This window comes from Vombatus ursinus, unplaced genomic scaffold, assembly GCF_900497805.2.
Source record: "Vombatus ursinus unplaced genomic scaffold, bare-nosed wombat genome assembly UNPS02014791.1, whole genome shotgun sequence".
NCBI classification, from domain to species: Eukaryota; Metazoa; Chordata; class Mammalia; order Diprotodontia; family Vombatidae; genus Vombatus; species Vombatus ursinus.
Genome location: NW_020954569.1, coordinates 65,463,286 through 65,469,285, shown reverse-complemented (window position 1 = coordinate 65,469,285; position 6,000 = coordinate 65,463,286). Strand labels below are relative to the sequence as shown.

Below are 6,000 nucleotides of genomic sequence, written 5' to 3'. Positions count from 1 at the left end.
CCACCTGAAAGCCTCTTTACATTTCCATATGGCACATTTTTCAGTTCCACATCGTGCATTGGACATTGGGAGTAACCTAGGGTAATCAAAATAAATGAAAACAAAAATTCCAGTATTTTGGAAAAATAAAAATAAAATCCAGGATTTTGATGATATAATACTCGCCAAAGTGGTGAAGGAAGAAGAGGAGGAGGAGGAGGAGGGGTTACTTTTGAAAGAATGAAGGCAATGTAGTAGTAAAGGGCAGTGTAGTAAGCAGAATGAGCCCTAGCTCTAGTACCAGAACCAGCTCTGTGATGTACTCCCTACTTGAACTTGGACAAGACCTTTCCCCTCTCTGGGCCTCACAGTTTCCTCCTGTGAAAAATAAGAGGATTGGATCTGGTGGACTCTGAGGTCCCCTCCATCATAAACCCAATGAACCTATGACTGCTGCAACCTTTCACCTGTACAGCTGACACAGACCCGCACCAGGCCCCCCATTATGATTGAGCCCCGCCCCTCTAGACCAACCTAATTTGCTCTCGGAGGTGATTTTATCCCCGCCTCCTTATTTACATATAAGACCCTCCCGGCTCTTTGACCGCGCCCCCTTTCTTTTCTCGGTCCCATTTGTTTCCGAGGGTGATGGGGCCGGGAGCGCCGGTCACTCCTTTGCCTTCCTCGTCTTCCCTCACCTGAGGGTGGGTTACATCCCTGTCGGAAAGGAGAGGGATAGTTCCTAAACTAGCCCCACCCTGTGGCCACTTAGTGAGTGTGAAGGGGATGATGACCTAGGGAAGGGGCGGAAAGCCAGCGGGGCTGAGGCACACTGGGTGGGGTAGAAACATGGGTGAGTACTTTTGCGGGGATTATTTTCCCTACGCGGCAGGTTACTGTATGTTTAGACAGATCCTGTCTTTCCCCCCCTCCCCCAACCCCCACCTCCAGTGAATCTCATGCATACGCGGACGAGAGGAATCAACCGAAACCGCTGCCTTTCTGACCCCTCCCCCACACCACCTCACGTTCTACGGGGGAGGCGGGACCCATTGGCGAGCGTCGTTTCCCGTCCAATTCAGGGAACCCGACGCGCCGCGCACACCCCGACCTTGGCAATCTCTGATTCGTCGAAGTAGCTGTCGATCAGATCGTGGGTTAGGAAGGAGTGGCGAAGAGGAAAAAGCGAAGAAGGTGTTAGTCCGCAACTCTCTCTCCCCTGTGCACTTGAGCTCCCTTCCCCCGCTCCCCGCCCCCCCACCGTATCTCCTGAGCGCGCGGAGCGCTCCTCACGGCCGGAGCGTTCCTAACGCCCTAACGGGCGGGCGGGGGCGCCAATCAGCAGGCAGCAGGGTGCCAGCCCCGGGGCTGTCCCGACGAATCGCTGGGGCCCGGGGCCCGGGGTCGGAGGCGGGTTTTAGCCGCACGGCCGCGGCGGTGGAGGAGCAGCAGCAACAGCGGCAGCTAGGTAGCTAAGCCAGCGAGAGCCGAGCGAGCGGCCGGGAGGGTGGTTCGCTGCGCGGCAGCGGTAGGTGGCACGGCGGCGGTGGGGGCAGGGAAACCGCGCGGGCCGGTTTGTGTCGTGTGTGCGTGTGTGTGTGTGTGTGTGTGTGTGTGTGTGTGTGTGAGAGAGAGAGAGAGAGAGAGAGCTCGCGCGTGAGGGAGGGGAGGAGGGGCGAGCGGCGGGACACGCACGGCCCCACGCCCTCCCCTCTTTTCTCCTCCCCTCCGGTGTGGGCGGACCGGGCGGCGGCTCCTCTTCCCCCGCTTCCCGCGACCCCTCCCCAACCTGCTGTCCCCCAGCCCCCCGCGGCCCGCCGGGTCCGGCTCCTCCTCGCCTTGGGACTCTCCCTCCTCTGGGGGAGGGGCGGAGGGGAGAGTGTTTTCAGTTCCGCCTTAAATCGACCATTTCCACTCCCCCCTCCTCCTCCCCTCCCTCCTTCCCTTCTTCCCCAGACCCTTCCATCCCATTCCAAAGAGGAAGGAACAAAAGGTCCGAGACCCCCCGATCCTGTCCCGGAGGGGCCGCCGCCTCCGTCGAGGTAATACCCCCCCCGCCCCCGTCTCCCAACCCCCACCTCCGATAATTCCCGGGGGGCGGGGGGGCTCGGAGATATGTCTGTGTTGTGCTCAAGTATGTGCTCGTTGGGGGGGGGTTCCTGTGTGGAGTGTGATTGATACCGCGAACCGGCCGGGCCAGGCAGAAACTAGTGATTAAAGCGCCCTGGGAGCGGTGGGAAGGGGCCGAACGCATCTTCTGCAGCTTGGGGCCATTGCACCGTCGAGTCTGGGGCCCGTTTCTGACCATTATGCTGTTTTACTCGTAATACATCTAGACCGTGTTTAAAGCTGGGGAGGGGGTTGTGGGGTGGGGGTAGTGTTCTAGTAGTAGTCGTTGTCGTAGTAGTAGTAGCAGTAGTAGTGGTGGTGGTGCTGGTGGCAAGGACTGCTTTTTAGTTTCCTTTATTTCATTATCTGTTATAAAATTGGTTGTGTGATGTTATACTTGGAAATTTTTGTCCCCTTTCTAGCTAATCTTTTTTAGCCCTACGCATATATTTGCCGTAGAAATGATTCTTTTTGGGTCCACTCTTGAAAGTTACTGTTTTTTAAAGTTACTGTACAAAAAGCATGCTGATTTGGGAAGCTTGCAGCATGATTCTGTCATTTGCCACTTTAATCATATTCTCTTCTGGGGAATTATGTTTATTAAGCCGTGTATGTACCTTTTAATCTTTGATTTAGTAGTTATTCTATTGATCTCAAACAAAGGGAATCATTTAACTGGTTTTGTTGCTATTCCTGCCTCCTCTCTCTCCTCACTACCTTAAAAATCATTGTCTGGGTTTTGTGTAGACGAAAATGAACTTGTTTTATGAATTATGGCACACTTAGACTTAGAGCAACCGTAAAGGAACATAAGAGGCCCATCTAGTTCAACCTCTTCATTTTATAGATGAGGTAACTGAGTCCCATAGAGGCTAAGTGACTTATCCAAGGTCGAAGAGGTAGTAGGCACCAGAAATGGGACTTGAACCTCAGGTCTTCTGACTCAAAAAGTCGATATTCTTTCCTTCCTCGTATCAAGCTCTGTATCTTCTGTATGTACAAATGTATATTTGTGTATGTATATATGTATGTATGTATATATGTGAATACATAGACATGCAACATGTATATAAGTACCATATACTGTATATGCCAAAATCTTTCACGTGTACTTTAAAAAGTAAATCATTTTTAAATTAGTTGAGAAGATAATTGCTACCCACATTTTACCAGTGAATCTTGGCTTTAAAAAAAGTACAGTGCTAATTTTATTTTACTTAACTTCAAGAATTCCAATTTAACAACAAACTTGGACTGGAAATAATTCAATCTCTCCCCTCCCTCTGGTTTCAGATAGAGAAGAGAAGAGCGAGTAGTGTTTTAGTTACTTAAGCCTATTAAGTGTGGAAATAGTTTAGCTACCAACTACATTTTTTGTTCTTTCTTCCAGTCTGTCTTTAAAAAAAAATGTGTGAAGGGCAATACTTGAATGGCATCCTAGGTTTAGCCCTTGAAAGAAATCAATGTTAGAGGTAATTGAGTCCAGCACCTTCCTTCCATAGATGTGGAAACTGAGGCCTAGAAACATGTGACTTGATTGCATGAGTACTAAGTGGCACTTAGTATTCTAACTCATGTCCCTTTCCACTGCACCATGTAGTCATTCTCTCCTTTACCTTGGAAGATTTGTGAACTTTCTGGGATGGGATTAGGAAATTTTAAAATCTGAATTTATGAAATTTTCAGGTCATCAAATAAGGTGATTGATATCTCTAAGTCAAAAGAGAAGGAAGAGTAAGGGAAACATTCTGAAATATGAATCATACTTTGTTGTGTATTTTTAAAATTAGGATATTTAAGAAGCCCTTTTTAGTTGATCATATTTTAGCATAGATTTCCATTTGTTTCTAAAATGATGTAGGAAACCCCATTTTTTTCCCCTGCCTGCTGTTATCCTGCCAGCTCCTCAAACCTAACATTTCTATAATTGAACTTCCTCCTGCTTCTTAACTTCTGTATTTCTGTAGATGGCACCAACTATCTTCTTAATAATGTAGGCTTTTAACTTCAGTCACCCATTTCTCTCAGTATAAACACATGCAATTGGTTGCTAAGTCTTACTGATTCTACCTTGGCATTGTATCTCTTGCATCTATCATCCACATTTTTCTACTGCACTTTGAGCAACTCCTTTGCTTCGAGGTCCAATTAGACTTTTCTTACAGTCTCTTCACTGGCCTTCTTGCCTTCAGTCTGATTGTAATCTGTCTTTCCCATTAATTTTCCTAGTGCCAAACTGTGCCCCAAAATCTTCAATGCATCCGCATTGTCGACTGAATAAAGTATAAATGCCTGACCCTGACATTTAAGGCCCTCTATAAACTGGCTCCAGACCACTTATCATACAGCTTTCTTTCCTGTATTCTTTTGTAGACAAACTGGACTGTTCTACATCCTTCTTTTCATTCTACTCCCTTTTTCAGGTTCCCCTCCTTTCTTCCTTTAGGGTGAGAGTGTTCACTTGTTCTCAGAGTACATTGTTTTCAATTTTAGTGATTAAAGATTCATAGAATTTAGGACTGGAATCCTTTCATTTTATTAATGAAAAAACTGAGACACAGAGATGTTTAAATAGCAAAGCTGGGATTTGAACCCAGCTCTCAAAAAATTATCAATCAGTAAGTATTTAAGTTTTCACTATGTGCCAGACACTATGCTAGATGATGGGGAAACCCATACAAAAAATGAAATTAATCCCATTCTTAAGCTTACATTCTATCGGGGTGACATAAAACACTCCCCCCAACCCTCATGAATATATATATATATACACACATGTAGAATAAACAAAATAAAGGTAGAATATTTAATAGTTGTTAAATGGCCTGTTTAACTCAACATGGTGACTATCTTGCCAATTATAAATATTACTTATTAGATGAAATTCAATCTTTTATACCTTATTATCTTCAGTATCTGGTTGTAGTTCCTTGCATGTAGTAGGTGTAGGTGGTTGGTTGGATTTAATAACCTTGTTTTTAGTTGATATCCAAACTATTGCAGGAATATGGGGTATTTAGACTTATGTACAATCTCTAACTTTCATGAAACAGTTTGTTTTTGTGTTTTAGAAAAAACTACGTTGAATATTTTTGTTTTATTAACAGTTTGACAGAAGTCCTGCATATGCATTAAGCTGAAAGTGGAGCAATAGGAGTGACTTCCTGCTTTCCAAACACATTCTAGCACAAATCCTTAACATAACCAAAAAGTAAAGTGTTATCACTTAAAGATGAGATTTTTTTTCATTTTTGTCATATAAATATGCAAGTTCCAAGAATTTTAAATGCTGAAACTGAATATAAGAATCATTATGTTAAAAGTCCTTCCTTTTTTTCCTTGAGAGGGGAAGAATGGGAGCTGAAAAGGGACTCAGTTTAGCTTTGAATAATCTACTGAGCTATTAGTGCACTTTTTAATTTTATAAATACTTTCAGTTTTGGCATTTAGTTCCGGAAGGTTTCTTTGTGCATTTTCATTGGGAGCAAGTTGAATTTTGATTTTTGACATAACATTCTGGCAGATGGGACTTGATCCATATTACTAGAGCATTTTGGTTAGAATGTAGGGAGACTTTGCCTGTTCATCTCAAGTTCTTTGGTCTTAGTCCTCATGAGGAAACCCAGAGTCAGAAGGTTCTCTCAATTTTTTGTGAGGAAAAGGTTAAGACTGAGATGTAACAATTGATTTATACCCTAGAAAGCTGCCTTAATAAAAATACAGACTTAGACCATTTGTATTTTTGCCACAATGGAATTAGAAAAGCAGAAAATTAATTCATTATATATTCATTGAAGAGTTACATTAAGGGAATTCTGCCAACCTGCAAATGACTAAGAAGAATATATACCACATTCATTGCCCTGGAATTTGCCTGCCAACACTTGTTTCCCTTATTATTCTTGCCTGTCA

The 6,000-nt window shown here is 44.5% G+C and overlaps 1 protein-coding gene across 4 annotated transcripts in view; it reads left to right on the top strand.

The window, feature by feature from the left end:
* Nucleotides 1–1,379: 1,379 nt before the first annotated feature.
* SMAD2 (SMAD family member 2) overlaps nt 1,380–6,000 on the top strand; it is a 92,176-nt gene continuing 87,555 nt past the window's right edge. For 2 of the 4 annotated variants that reach the window (XM_027868947.1, XM_027868944.1), the window contains exon 1: nt 1,418–1,507. The gene's annotated coding sequence lies outside the window, so the exon portion shown is untranslated. Of the gene's footprint in view, nt 1,508–1,812; nt 2,022–6,000 lie in introns of those variants that run through there. The other 2 variants (XM_027868945.1, XM_027868946.1) reach the window with 2 other exon arrangements.